At 37.6% G+C, this 16,410-nt stretch overlaps 1 protein-coding gene across 15 annotated transcripts in view; it reads right to left on the bottom strand.

The window, feature by feature from the left end:
* The window catches only part of LOC129776872 (protein disks lost), a 654,166-nt gene that overhangs the window by 374,873 nt on the left and 262,883 nt on the right, over positions 1-16,410 (bottom strand). For 7 of the 15 annotated variants that reach the window (XR_008743175.1, XR_008743181.1, XR_008743178.1 and 4 more), the window contains exon 3: positions 9,188-12,846. The exons of the other annotated variants lie outside the window; for them this stretch is intronic. The gene's annotated coding sequence lies outside the window, so the exon portion shown is untranslated. Of the gene's footprint in view, positions 1-9,187; positions 12,847-16,410 lie in introns of those variants that run through there. 15 annotated transcript variants of the gene reach the window in all.

Genomic DNA, 16,410 nt, shown 5'->3' with positions numbered 1-16,410 from the left:
ACATGGTTTATCATGCGAAATGAATTTCATCTTTTTGTTCCATTTAAATCAAAAATACATACATAACAATGATCGCTATGGTCGCATAGCGAGGTATGAGTGTATTGATCCAGGGCCATTGAGGCTATTAAGAAAAAGGATCTACCGAAGAAAACTGCTCTGATGTTGCCAAAAACTCGTATATTTATTCCTTTCCGGGCTTGAGCTGCATCTTCCCCAGGTCTGAAAATTCGAGTTCTTTGGACCGGTATCCGATCTATTTCTAGCAATTGAAAGATATCGAGGTGTTAGTTGCGTAAGTTGGGGGAATTAGGACTTACGGGGTGATTTGGACCGCCCCTTTATTTCAAAAAGTACGACTCAACTTGGATTTTTTATAATGTCATCGCCTTCTATTGTTGGTAAAATACATTATATATTTGGTAAAATTTAACAGGTGGAGGGAAACGGTAGCATGACACAGCAAATACTTTGATTGTCAAAAAAAGTGAGTTTTCCGATCGTGGTTTTAAGGTTTTTTCCAAATCACCCCGTTTTTTTTTCGGTCCAAATCACCACACATCAAATTTTAATGCCTGAAAATCATCTCCTTTATTTTATGATATATTTTGTAATTTGAAGCTTGATATAATGATCAAACATTATTGATTGATAGAAAACAAGGGTAGCTCAGTGTACAATGTGATATTTTTATGTAGACCGTATTGGTTTGAAAAAATATTAGGCAGTTTGCTTAGGGCGTCCGAATTCCCCCCATTTTCCCTACTAACTTTAGTTGGTCTTGCTATTCATGATGTACAAACATCTGTCAATTTTTTATATGAAATATTGAAATTTCAGAAACACTTGATTTTCTTTTACTTCTGTGATATATGTATAATGCTTTCCCATTTTTACGCTGACATCGATGATTATACTCATTTTAAAAAAATAGTAACTTTTGAATCGCGTATCATTTTTTTATCGTTTCACAGGAAATAAAATGAACATTCTAGGAAAAAAAACCTTGTAAATTGCGCCCTCTCAATTTCGAAAAAAAACAATGTTTTTATGCTTTTTGAGATGTCAAGATTAGAATTTTATATATATAATTTTTTGAAAACTAACTCTTTCTAGAGAACACATTAAAACTTTAGGTACATATTTCTGATATCGAGATATATTTTAATCAATAATTTAAATTAGTTTTAATCAATGCTGGCTGTGATTATGTTTGAGGTGGAGCATTTAGGTTGTTATCAAAACATGTAATGAATGTTTTCTTGGATCCATATAGACGAGAGACTTGACGTATACTCACAAAAAATAAGGTCACACGTTTCAGGCTTTAATTTACAGGTTCAAAACAAGAGATTAACTGCTCACCTCACCAAACTCACCACATTTTTTCCATTGTTTTTGTAGTGTGGGGCAAATACCGCCGTCTTGTTCAAACCAATACTTACATTCGGGACAAAAAGTCCGTGATCAGCAACCACATCAATCAGATTCCATTAAAAGGAGTATGATGGTACCATTAACTTTGAAAAAAGGGCCAATGATGTTGCGGACCCATAAATTTTCTTGGTGAATTGGCGTTCTTGTATCTACTTAACCACGAATGAGAATCTCACTCATCACATAGCTCGAATTTCGATGATTCAATCATTTGTAATTGCTTGGGTGTAAGTCTTTTTATAGTGGACATTCCAAAAAAACAACCTATATTTCCCACTAATTTTTCCAAATCGTGTTTTCCCAGTAGTTGATCAAAATAAAAGAAAGTGAAGCACGTTCATTGCATTTCTCAATGGAAGTTACTTGCCTTGAATTTGACCAGAAAACATTTATCTTTTCAAGAATAAGTATGATCTGCATTAATTATTATTCTACGGACATCAGGCAGAACAAACATTATGGAATTGTCTATAAGAACATTTTGAAACCGAATTGTGTACGATAGAATTTGATCAAGTAGATAAAAATGATGAGAAAAATAGTACGAAAAAAACAAAGTCCATCGGGAACCTTCAAGTGTCTCGTAAAGCATATAATTCAGCATAGAGATCTTCATTGACACACTAATGAATAGGCACAAAAGTGATTACTGCAGTTTTCGCAACAGCAAGAAGTGAAAAAAAACCTTACAATTAGAAAACGAATGCGACCTAAATGAGTTCTAATCGAGCAAATGTACATACGATGATACCAGCCTCGTTAGGGAACAGTAGAACAAACCTTTTATGGACTGCTATAGACAAGCTACGAGGCGCGTCTCCGTCTCGGTTTTATGCAAGCCATCCTCGTGTTGACAAGTGATACGATTCAGTGAAACACAAAACGAACAAATACAATATTCGCAATAAATTTTTATTCAATCCGAAAATGGTACAAATTCAATACAAACATGAATACAGGTCAGATATTATACAAAAACAAATATACAATGAAAATAATGCGGGTAATGAATGAATGAACAAACTGGCGGTGGAACGATAACTTAATTGGTAATATGATGAAAGGACTTAGACTAACAGACCTAACGCTAGTATCGAGAAAAGCAATAGGAAGGAGAGACTTGAAAAGATGACCAAACAATGCATAAAATGCATCTCCATACTCTAAGAATTGTGGTATACTTTTACTCAACAAACAATCGATGCATTTTTCTTTCAACTGGAAACTCAAATTCGATTGGATCATTCTCAAAAACAGTAAATTTAGCTAGGAATTGTTGTCTTGTTGAAAAATCAGTCACGATAACTATTTAAAATTTAAAATAATGAACGTCACATGATATATGTTCAACGGAATGTGCAATGAGTTTTCAAACGAAAGTACTTGTGTAATATCAGTTGTGTTCTATAATAACTACAGTATAATTCAAAAAGGTTGATAACTTACTCAATAATCACTAACGATAGGCGATAACTACTAATGACTTAGAACGGGTACGAAAAGTTTCAATTCGTTCGATCGATAGAACGCTTTTTGAACATGTTGTGTTTTCCTGCATGCAAAGTTTGCAGCGATTTTATGCGCTTCGTTTAAATACTAACTATAATATCCACAGAATAAATTTAAAAAAAATAAATATGATTAGATGAGATGATGCGATAAATAAATTATGGTTCAAGAGTGGGCGTGATTGTTCTTATTCTACAAGTCGCAAGATAATTTTGGAAAGGCTTTTTTGCCTTGTTCAAGTACCATACAAACTGTTTCAACTATGTCGAGTCAAATGTGTTGTTTTAATTTTCAGAAAACAACGGATTGGATTCCTTTTACCGATTTTTGTTCTTTCCTCATGTTATCAAAACTTACGGTATCTCTATTCGCTAGTTTAGCTCAACTGGTTTCTTCGAACAAAAAATAAAATTTTCTCGAAATTTATATTGTTCAGCATTCAAACTTCAATGTTTTGTTCAGAAATAAGATACTCTGCAATAATCAACAAAACATGACATAGTTTTAAAACTAATGTTGCGTCTGGAACAAATTCATAATTTTGAGAATCATGAGGATATACCGCTTCATAGCAGCTTCCTACCAGTCAGTAAGTGAGTGTTATGAATGATAATGATATGAGTGGAATGGTAATGATAATGAAAAATCATGACGATGATGATGAGTGATTTTACATGCTATGAATAATGATTATTCTAACGATGAAAAATAACGTTGGATGATGGCAGTGATGCTGGGAAGAAATGAAGTTGCATTTTATGAATAGAAATAATTTAAAAAACTAAATTATGACACACAAATGGTTAAGGAGAAGTATTGTATCGAACAATGTACATTTTTTTTTGTTACTAATACCTGGAAGTGCTCGCGACACCAGCTTTTGCTTCAGAATGGTATCGAAGTTATCTTTTTTACTGCCTTGTAATTTTTATAGCGAACTTATTGAACATACGCATTACCGGTAATGAAGATTCGTGGACCCAAAGAAGGAAAGTGGGCAAAGGATAAAAGAGCACAATTGTTTATCTTTTTTCTTTCCAAACTACTTGAAGAATAACATTAGACTCTCAGAACTGTAGATAAAGGCAAGGCGTAATCGCTTCTCACTATTTCGACTAATCATAACTCGTCGAAAAATAAAAATCGTCATTGCGTTTCTCGCGAGAATCAAAGTGAGCGCAAAAAATTCTCTCGTCGCTCATATTCTCAACTATTTTTCCCTGTGGCTGAAAACGAATGTTTTTTTCGATCTCTCATTGGAAGCAATAAACTAAGATTCTTTATGATTGAAGCCAAGGGATGTTGAGCTTTGCTTTCTCTGCTTAATGTTGTCTAACCCGTTAGAACCTACTTAGAAACAAATAAAATGGGAAATGCTACTCCAAATGCCTTCCGATTATTACTTGAGGGGCTTAGAATGAAAGGGGTGTAAGTGATTTGATCGATTTCTCTACATCGACTTTCTCTTTTGGTCATAACTTAGCTGCAAACTCATTTCCAGCTGTATTAGACAATGTGGGAGATAGGTCAGAGCCTCATCTATCGGATTCTATAGAAAACTCACATTGGAACGTTTTTGCAGTTGAGTTATTACCTAAAGAAAAAGTTGATGAAGAGAAATCGATCAAGTCACTTACACCCCTTGCATTCTAAGCCTCTCACTTGTCCCATTCGATGACACATGATCTGATGGATCAATGGTTCCGTTAATATGAGGGCATAAAAAATTGCAAATTACGGTGGAACCTGTCGTAATGGCACTCGAGTTCTTCTAGAAAGATGAGAAAAAGTTGTAGCTAACGATGACAATTTTGACCAAATCATGTGGAAAAGGTCCCCTTCTTCGTCGTGCGTCGCGTCATAACCACACTTGCACGATTTCTCGATTAGGTAGTGCGCAATCACAGAGTTCCAAGAAAAATCACGTTGAAGTGTTATATCCGAGCCCGCATAGGTGACGTAGGATTACATTACAATGCTGATTGTTGATGTTGCTTTTCAATATCTTTGAAAAAGACACACCGCCAGTCGCACCGACCAAAAATGACCGGAACATCAGAAAAGACAACACACAGTGGTTTTTCTTGATGACAATGCTTCGTTAAACCGAGCGAGACTGGTGAGGGAAACTTGAAAATTTTCGAGACATTCATGAATTGCAACTAACAATGACCATTACCTTTTTTTAATTTTTTTATTTTAAACCTTTCGAGAACAATAAACGTGTGTTTTTGATGAAAAAATTCGGTTCCATATTTATGTATTTCAAGTGCTTATATAGAGTACCACTAAACGTCACGTTTATTGGGCATTGAAGGGTATCAGAATATGCGCATATCATGCTTTCATTAATGTAATTTTTACCAATGTTTATATGCATTAACAATATTAATATCCAGACCTACAAGCATTGACAATGCTGATGTACTGCTATTTAGCATTAGAGATTCTGAATTAGTGTCATAATAGAACTATGAATCAATTTTTATGATTACTTGGCTTGTCATAATAAAACAGGGAATTCCCCATAATTCGAGAGATTATGCAAGATCTCTCAATTATATCCACTTTCGTCAAAATAGTCGTTCTCCTACACAAGTAATGGAAAACTATCATACCTGTCTACATTTCGTGGCAAAAACAACTTCTCGTTCCGTAAAATCTCTTCATAAACGTACGTAAAGATAATATGTGATGTTAATAACAGAGACGTCTCCTAGACCTTCTGTGTTTTGGTGCTATAGAAAAGTTAGCGAAACAAAAACAACTATAGATGTCTACAATAACAAATTTACACAGTACCTGTTGACATCCGAGTCGTCCTCGACAGTTTCGTATCGGTTGGAAAATTGTTTGAAAGCCGGGGCTCATAGTTTCTTCTTTTGGACATAGGATTAACTGTCAGATTGGTTGTTCGCACAGTGTAAATGGAATCTAATATCTAGTTTTTGACGTAGGACTACGTCTTTCTGTAATGGTACCAGATCAGAAAACATGTCACGTATTCATAAAATAGTTTAAGTTTTGATGATTTTCACACCAACCGAATCGGGAAATCTCCAAGATTTGTTTGATTTGGTTTAAATTGATGACAATAGGTAACATTCCCACTATACCATACCATTGTTTTGTGCATTTCTGGCTTATCTATACATGCTGCCATTAACGAACAACTAGTATAGTTGCGAGGCACAGTTTTTATGTAAGTTTTGATGTATAGAAGAACTTATCTCATGAGGTGTAGATAAATTCACGACTTCCGTCACACAGTCTCGCTATAGCCAGTGAGCAGTCACAATTCTTCCATAAGGCTGATGTCATACAGAGGTTCTGCCTGATGCGAAGTTTGAAAGCAAAATCCCTTTAAAGGTGCGATTTTGTTCGCAACTTCATTGTCATTGTCTGTGTCAGTTGCAAAAAGTAGATTGAAGTGGTTAAGAAATAATTCCATGCTAGTGGCGGAACAAATATAAAACGTCCTGTGACTGAGTGTGTGTCAACTGTAGAAAAACCACCACGATGTTTGTTCTAGTTGTAATACAAAGAAGAAGAAATAAGTTCGCGATGCATGCGAACACTGACATAACGAATCAACTTGTGACTTATGGTTAGATTGTGTAATGTTCTAGCGAGGACAAGATTGAATTATGAATCATCAGCCGATTTTTGAATGCCACGCAAACCAACGGCCCATTTCAGAGTCACCAAAATTTTCTGCTGAAAAATAATCTCTATGCTTTCGATGAGAATTGAATAAAATAACTTCGTAGTCCTACGCCAACAATGCGATCGTGTTCTGGACACACTCTCCCGTATTTTTACAGTGCAAGCAACTGTTCGAATCTATTTGAAACGAGTATAGAATCGATTCGGGAAGTTGCATCCGAGTAATTTAATTTATTTGTCGTTTTCACTCATACTCGCACCCCACATGCATACAAGTCGGGTGGTAAATTTCGAAGTAAGGGTGCGATCTCCGTTTCGCTATAGTTTTACCTGGCAGTTTATCTAAACGCACGGTGTTAATAGTCATTTACGCCCATAAAAGTGATAGTATAATACTTCACAATTGTGAAAAACAAATTTCATGGGGTAGTTCAACTCCCGTAAGCTCTAAAAAGTATAATCAGAACAAAATATGGAAAAAATGAGAACATAACCTGATTTATCTAGCATTTATAAGAAGCACGATGTATCATCGATGTACTAAATCAACATCAGCGTCCCTTTATGTTACCTAACTTTGCCATCTCTTACATGTATGTATGATATGATTCAACAAACGCTCGAACATTTGTGACGATAACTTTCATAAAGTGTTCTGGGACTTTACTCGGATTTGTGCTATTCGATTCATTATTTTTACGATCATTTATGAGACGCTTCAATCTCTTGAGTTTTTTTAATGAGGTATACACTTAAGTCAATGAAGAAACTCAACCGCTTTCCTTATAATAATTTTTCCTATCGTTACAAAATTTACTCTCTGACAGTTGGCGCTCGGAAGAATAAAACTAAGATAGCGATCCAGAGCAATGTCAGCTTTCAGTCTTTAATCTACTTTTTGTTGCGAAATTTGAAATTTACATCATCAGTACTCACTACACAATCTACATATATTAACATACACTCCCGAGGATTAATCGTTCTACAATAAATATGCCACCGTAAAATAATGTTACCCTATTGCTTACACATATCGGAGTACTCGGCTACTCTGCACAAGGAACTGACCATCACTAACAGCGGATATAACCTCAAAATATCCATCGTTCAAGATTTCGATACTATCCAGAGCAAGTCGTTTCGCATTTCGCTGGCACCACCACAGTTCCCGCGTAAGTAAACATCTCTCTCACTCGAGGTGCCCCTCACCGCGTGCAATGGCTCAAGAGTACGCGCTTCCTCCGCGCCAACCCAAAGCACAACAACAACTCAATCACGTGTCGATCGAGGGGCGAGCAAAGTGCGGCGTGATTCCTGTGCGCGCAAAATTGCAAAATCTCATCATTGCTATTCTTGGCAGATGGGGATCTTGATGGTCTTGCGCGTATGCAACCCAAAATATGTGTGCGGCGCGGCGCACAAATGATCACCACCACCCACTTTAATTCCCATTCCCAATTCCACAAACTGCTAGCGATGGATAAAATATGCAAACGCGATTTCGCCATGATGCGCTGAGGCCGTTTCAAAGTTGGTGGGCTTGAGGGGTCACCCGATGATGGAGCGCGAGTGGAATTATTGTGTCCCTAGGCGGCGAAAAAAAAAGCCAACAGATGCAATTTTATTTTTCTCACTTACCCGTCGTCACTCCGCGCCGTCCCCCGTTCGCACACATTTGTTGGAGGGTGGACCAGGTTAAGGAATGAGTCCAGGAGAGGATGTGGATGTGGATGATGTTTGGGTAATCGATCGATCGATGGGGCCCAGTGCGAAAATGGCATTATCACATTTCATTCATTCATTCGTTCGTTCGTTCGCTCGCATTGAACACACAAAACAAAACAGCTGATTCACATCTCACGCGGATGATGATGCGAAGCGGAGCGGTTTTTAGTTCGTTTCTTATTTCGGCGGGTTGGTCAATATCTCGTGCCTCGGCGCTGGAAATGCGAGTGCAAGATGTGTGTGGTGAGCCCTTACACTAATCCAACCCTGCCTGGGACACCACTACCGATTTTATGGTACCCTGGCGCAATACTCACGACGATGAACCACACCCGCGGAGGGATAGCGTGATGTGGTTTGGTTTTTTGAGGCGACCTTCGGAGTGGACCGTAAACTATTGGTTTCATGTTTATTCAGCGCGGTTCTCGCGGTTGAAACCAGTTGCACCACCCCTTAAACTCTCAGGAGGGGGGGGCTGTTTTTTTTGCGCTGGGTGGGAGGAGGACCGTACGACAGACTTGATCTCTGGTTAATATGTTCAGCGGGAGTGCGTGCGGATTGATTCTTGGTTAGTTCTGAAGTCCGAAGACGGAATAGGATAGAGAGAAAAGGCAAGAAGTAACCGAAAAGATGACGGTGACCAATAATCGGTCGCAGCCAGCGTTTCCTTCACGAAAAACCACCACCAAGTTTTTGAGTATTAGAGAGTTTGTGTTAATAGAATATTTTTTAGAGTAAGGAAATTTGAGTTAGTTGAAAGTGTGGCGGCGGCGACGAAAGCGCACACCTGTGTGAGTGTGTTAAAATAAAACCAGAATGTGTATTTTATCAGCTCAGTAAAAACGAATGCTTCAATTTATCTAAACAACTCATTTTTTATTTTTGTGATTTTTTCAATCATTTTGTTAATAAATCTTCGCATAGTATATAATTAAAAAATAATCAAAAAAGTAAGTAACTTTCTAGTTTATTTCTATAAAAAATCAAAACAATTTCTGTGTGCCAGGAAAGGTGAGACCGCTGGGCGAAACACGTCTCCCTCCGACTGCAACGAAACAATCTGCGGGGGAGAGCGCGGTTCGTACAAATTATCTTCCTTTTTTGTGTTGTTGCTTGTTTGTTTAATTTCCCCCTTTCCTGGTACTACATATATCTTCTGCCGTGTCTTTAAGTTTCGTCGGCTCGCTTTCGTGTTTTGACTGAACCAAATAGAAACAAAACTTGCTGTGGACACCTTCTTCTTCGTCTTCTTCTCTCATCACTGCTGCTTAAATGCTTGTCTAGTGTGTTTCGGTTTGGATCTTACTTGTTTATGGATTGCTCAAATTTCGTTGCTTTAAAAAATATACATTTGTTGCGCTCTCATTCAGGCTCGCAATTACACTTACACAAGGTATAGTTTCTCAAAACTCGTTAAACTCAAAAACTTAGGTGTAATAATTTAACAAAACAAAAATCAACATAACCAACAAAGGTGTATAATATTAATTTAAAAATGTGTCGTTTTCTAAATGCAATAATAATATGTCAAAATAATAATAGTTTATATATAAAAATACGATAAAAATGAGATAACTAAAAAGAGACGGCTTATCGGCTAGAGTAAAAGTGAGTAATTATCAAAAAAACACACACAAATACGACAAATTTTCTCGGCCCTTACACTTTAACGAGATACTTTCTACAAATAGTGATTATTTGTCGAAAAAAGGCTAAAGCACGGGTATATGACAAAAAAATATATATAAAAAAAGGATACAGTATAAAAAGGATTACTCCTTAGGTCTAAATGTAAACGAGCACAAAAAAACAAAAACAAAAAAAATATTAATACTGCACTGTAAGGTTAATGAAAAACTGCTTCCCTTCCTCTCTCTCTCTCAGTCCCTCGTCTGGAGTCCTGCCAGACTCCGATTTGTTTGTTTAATTTTTTTTTGTTCTAAATTTGCGTCAGTTGCGCCAAGAAAGCAAAACTTTCTGCCCGACAGATTTGACTGCGGCGGCGGCAGTGGCGGTGGTGATTCGGTTTTGGGCGCGGTTTTCGCTTAGCTTAACTGTTTGCGCTTTCCCCTTAGTGTGAGTGCTCTGCAAAGATTTGTTTTTGCCCGTTGCTCGCAGGAAGCGAAATCTAATGGCTAGAGTAAAATAATGGCTAATGGCTAGAGTAAAATAAAACGCGTACACACATGTAAAAAAAAAAAAAACCAAACAAGAATTAGGTAATGATTAGAATAAATTATTGACAATTGAAAAAAAGCTATCTAAACATTAACCTCCTTCATGGGGGGGAGAGTTTTTTGTTTGTTTGTTTGTTTGTTTGTTTTTGTTTTGTTCAATAGTGTGGGTCTATTCGTGTTCGGTTTTTTTGGGGATTGTCAGGAAGAGGGGAGAGTGAGTGAGTTGATTTGTGTGTTACATTCCCGATGTTCGCCTGCAACTCAACCCCGAGTATATCCGATTTGCCCTCAGTGCGTACTTTGCCGTTTGCTTTGTTTTCTCCTCTTCATGTCAGATAAATTTTGGTTTATTGTAAAACGCTACAAAACAGTTCAACAATTTATCTAAATATTTTCTTTTAAATATATCTATTAAATGTCTAATTGTTTCCACTTGTTTTCGCCTTATTAATCTTTGTTCCAATGTCGGGAGTTTGCCTTTTTTTGTTTTGTTTTTTTCACTTCTTCTTTTGTTTTCCAATTATATAATAGATTATTTTCCATTTCTCGTGTGTGTGTGTGTGAGTGCGCGCGCGCTTCTCTTCCTCGCGCACGCTTCATGCCTTATCGAACTAGATGTACATTAACGTAAAAGTAATAGAAACATTCTGTGTTTCACCTGTTTCGTGGGCAGACTCCGCCCCGAATGGCGACGACTTAGATAGGTTCAAGCTTTGATCGAATGGTTTTGAGGAAATATCGTTTGCGGGCAGCGCTACCGACGTTTCGGCCAGTTCGGCCACCCGTTGAGTCTAGTTACCAATGGAAATTGGCCACCTTCGGGGTGGTAATTTTCATTTATAACGAGCCTCGTTTCTGGCCCTATGGTTTTTGCGTGAAGTGCCTAGCCAGAGAGCACTGCCGGAAGCGATATTTTCGAGTCTTATGAGTTTAGCGCAGTGAAGAAGAAACACTGAGAACAGATTCGAACAAAACAACTTTCTCACTAAAATTCAAGTAGTAGTTGACTTAACTAACATTTTCACGCGGGTTTGTATAATCGTCGCAATGAACGTGTGTGTATGTGTTTGTGTCTGTGTGTGTGTGTTTGGATTTATTCGTGAACGAACATATACCCTGATAATAAAACACGCTGCTGATCCTTTTTTCTCTTATATGCTTGATTAAAAGGTATATATAGAAACATATACAACCGGACGGTCCCGACTAGGATATATTCAGGGGCTGTCCAAAGAGTACCTACACTTAAAAATCAATCGTAGCTCTTGATACTAAGTTCATATCCACTTGCAATAACAATTGTTCAGTCGTAAAGAAGTCAAATCGATTCGCATTAATCAATAGCTAATAATAGGGCATTAATTTAATAGGGATAATCATGTCATGCTCGTTTTTTTTCATCTTCTTCTCAAACACTACGGGAGAAACGAAGCGCACCGCGGACAGTTCGACTGCTGTCCGTTCTGTGCGTTCATCATTTACTGCGCCTTGATTTACCTTGAATACAATAGTTTTAATAATATGTATAAAAAAGCAGTGTGGTTTTTCCTTCCTTCCTTCCTTCGCTACGTTATCGTAATCTCCCGTGTATTTATTTGTATGTATTATTTTTAGGGCGAGAAACGCAATATTTTCTCGTCGTTAAATTCTTATCAGAGCGGTAAAAAAGTTCTTACTTGACTTCTTTTCCCATCCCGTGCTGTGTAAATGTGCGCCGCTGCTCCCGTTTTTTCCGCTGTCTTCAAAGTTTTCGTCCGGTTTATTGTTTGTATGTTCTGCCTGTCTGTCCACGTTGGAGCTTTCGTTGGGTTCTTATTTCGCGCACAAATTTGACATCCCATCTAAACACCACCGGCAGCAAACAGCGGGGTCTAGCACAATATAAACAGCTGGCTTGCAGATTGATAACGCACATGTGCTCGCTCTCTGTTTTCTTCTTCTTGCTGTGGCTCATCATCGAATCTCTCTCTCTCTCTCTCTCTCTCTCTCTCTCTCTCTAGATGCTATAGAAGCGTGTCACATGGCAATACAAAAAAAAATCTGCATGCGTTCCACACAGTCACAACGGTTTTTGAGGCCGCCCCAAGATATCGTGACGGCCTATTTCCCCATCACATCAACAGTCACATCACAGCGCAGCGCACGCACACAAGTCCTTACACGCCGCTATCACTTCTTGCTCTTCCGGTTCTCGGCCACTTCCAACGGGGCCCGGGGTTCATCGTCTTCGTTCTTGGTCATTTCGTGGCTCCTCTCTGTGTATACTTATTTTTTCCTCTCCCGCGAAGGATGATTACGCGCGCGCGGTTGAGACGCAGTCCGGTGCAGGGATCTAGAATTGAATTGGGAACGTGTTGTTTTTGGTGTTAGTAATTTCATTTCTTTCATTTTGGGTTCATCGGATCCATTTGTACCCTCCGCTGCCGCTGCGCGCCCTGATTCGATCGAAATTCTCTGTGATTCATCACACTGGATTCTTTCCCCTCGCCAAGCGCCGCCGGCACACGACGATTTAGTCATTTCTATTTTCGAGAGTGAAGAATCGAAGCATACATACATTTCGTCGATACACACAAAACGTGTTTGATATAATTGCGGAACGAAGAGAATGATGCTAGAACCAACGCAGATTATCGCGTGAGTTAAATGCTTCCACATGCGGCCAGCAGCTGGGGGGTGGGAACACGAGGGGTAATAGTGAAGCGAGAGTGGTGGTGGTGAAGTCGGATGCAATAGAACCGGGGGAGACCACTGGAACTGAGCAGAGCGAATAGAGCGTTCAAATGACGGCAATTTTAACAATTTTCGATGGATACATTTATTTGGTGCAGCCTCGTAACTAGAGTGCGTGCGATTTGGCACAGGGGCCGTGCCGTGCCAAACAAAAATGGCACAGATATGGCGTGCCGTGGCACGGAACATGGCACAGTGGACATCCATACTTTAAGGAGTGACCCTCGAAAAAATCGATTTTTTTTTTGCATTTTTGGGAAGCTTATGTCCTCAGAAATGATGTCCTGAAAGAATTGTTCGATATTTGATTTCGTTGGAAAGTTACAGCCGAAAGTATGAGGTCACCTCAAGGGATATATTAAGTATTACTGTGCGAATTTTTGAACGTGTTTTTCTCGAAACCATGTTTTTTCAGCTGGTGGTATCGATATCTCAGGATCTACTCGACCGATTTGGTTGAGTTTTTTTTTCATCAGCATGTGAAAATGAATTATCTAAATCCTTACATAGCCGCTTTAATATCTAATTTTTTCGATTTTTTATGAGCTTATAAACTGCGATTTATCATGAAAAATAATTCGTTTTTAGCAAAAATTGTCGCCATTTTGGCAATTTTCGGAATTTTTAAAAACCCCTATGTAATGCTTGTCCTAAAGTTTCAAAATATTCATCGTTCTGCGGCACCCCGTTGCTTTAGAACCGGTACCACCAGTAAGGTATCCAGTTATCAACAGCGTAATAATCATTATTCGTAAACTCGAAAAATGATAAATACATCTACAAATATAACTTTAACAATAACCAAAATACCAGAACACTTGACTTTATTCCTAAAATCTGGAAAAAAATCACGAAAATTCATTATTTTTCGACCTTCCAGATAGGGGTCCCTTCTTAATACATTTTGTATAATATTTTCCCTTCATGACAATTGTCTTTTTTAATTTCTTTTTCTTCTTTGTTTGTTTTTTAGATACTTCAAATTCTAAGGTTAATTATACTTCACTAGAAATCGCCAGAATTTGTTTGGAAACATATTATAGAGAAATTTTCAAAAGATAGAAGTTGGGTGTCTAAGAACAAATGGTAGAGCGGTTAAACAGCGTTAATTTGGATGATATAAGTAATCATGTTTATTTTGCCTTGTTTCTGCGTTTGTGGCCGTTGTTTATTCGTGCGAGGTGTATCTTCCACAACAAAACTTGTTGCCACAATGGGTGAAAGAATGTCCAAGGTTTTTTTGCAATTGGTGCAATGGTAAACCCGCGGTACAAACAGGTGCCCAAAAAAAATATTTTCTGCTTTCACGTGGTTTGGGAGAACAGAACCGGCGAAAGTCACCCGAAAGGAGTGTGAGGGCTTATAGACTGTTTTATTGTCTTCCAAAAATGCTGAATGCAGTTGTATAACATATAGAATCTTCACAAGCTCTCCAATTAACGAGTTTTGAAAACAACCCGTGTATCTTGTCGCCAGATCGAATTTAAAAAACTCCCTTGGCTCCCGAGGAAGACAGTCCAATGTGTCGGTGAGAGATGTGTTGGCTCGGTTAGACCTTGATTACATGTCCCAAATACAGGGAAACTTCGATATAAAGTACCCTCGTTATAACGTGCCTTCGATTTAACGTCACTGGATATAACGTACATTTTATCATTTTACACATTTTCAAAGTGTAAAGGAATAATTTTCTAAATATTTTTTTCTGAAAGAACAATAAATTATCTGTATTTTGATACTAGAACATGTTTCGTACCTTTTACCAATCCCGAAATACAACTGGTTTTGTGATTCCGGATTCTAAATGAATCAATCTTTAATCAACAGTACGATGGAAAACATCATGAGAAAGGCTAGCTTCGTCTTTTATTTGAATTTATTCATCAACCTTACCCAAACATCAACACAATAAAGTAATACAAGCTACGTTTCTGAGTTCTTTATTATGCTTCGATATAACGTACAATTTTAAAAGTGAAATGTACATTATATCGCAGTTACTCTGTATATGTTTTCCTTAAAACTATGTGTAATTGTCCCTATATCCTTATACCCTCCTCCTCTTCCATTGCGAGCAATTGGCCCCCTTGCTATAAACAGTAAAATAAGTTTAAATGTAAATATACAATAGCTATACGAATAGATTTAAGAATTGAGTGTGTTCTCAACATTGTAACAATTCTCTTATATCCCATCCTTTTCCTCAGAAAATATGTTACCCTTCTAAATTCGAGTCCACCGCGAGTTTTCCACCTTAACAGTTCGGCTGAAAAGTTTATAAAATAACACAGTAAAACTATTTTTTTGCAAAATTCAATTTTAATATTCAACATAATTGCCTTCGAGGGCGTTACAGCGTTTATAGCGATCTTGCAACTTTTCGATACCATTTTTATAGTACTCTTTCGGGTTTTCATCAAAATAGGCCTCAGTTTCGGTAATCACTCCATCATCGGTCTTAAATTTCTTGCCAGCGAGTATTCCCTTCAAGTCTGCGAACAAAAAATAGTCGCTGGGGGCCAGATTTGCAGAATACGGTGGATGCGGAAGCAATTCTAAACCCAATTAATGCAATTACACACGAAATTCGGATTTTTCCATTTTTTTTTACAATAACAAAAGTTGCTTCACTCTCAATGCTGTAACTCACGAACCAATCGACCGATTGCTGTCAAATTTTGACGCGTATCCATTGAAAGATGATGCTTTGGGATAGTCAAGTAGATTTTATCAAGAGGCGCCATCTAGACGTCAACCTTATGATCTTTTCAGCCGAACTGTTACTAACCATAGAGTTAGGAAAATTATTTATATATAGTTTTATAATGACTCTGCATTGTTGAAATTCGACCATATGCGCAGGAGGATTTTTTCAATAACATACGGGTGTAGGCTGATAAATAATGTACATACACGCTTGAAGAAAACGAACAAAAACAAATAGATTTTTTTCGTTTGTTCAAAGTTTCTCTAGATTTGAAATATATATCTCCAACCAAGTCAACTTTCAATGAATTGCTCCTCCATATTTTCTCAAAACCATGATCAATATGGATAGGCAAATGGCTGAACGTATATATATATATATATATATTATATATATTATTATATATTTTTAGGTGATATTTTTGTTCTGTACGCATATAGAGTAGTGCGGGGCAAA

The sequence above is a fragment of the Toxorhynchites rutilus genome, chromosome 3 (assembly GCF_029784135.1).
Source record: "Toxorhynchites rutilus septentrionalis strain SRP chromosome 3, ASM2978413v1, whole genome shotgun sequence".
Classification (NCBI taxonomy): domain Eukaryota; kingdom Metazoa; phylum Arthropoda; class Insecta; order Diptera; family Culicidae; genus Toxorhynchites; species Toxorhynchites rutilus.
Note: the sequence above shows the minus strand (reverse complement) of the source record. Positions and strands in the feature narration are given on the sequence as shown.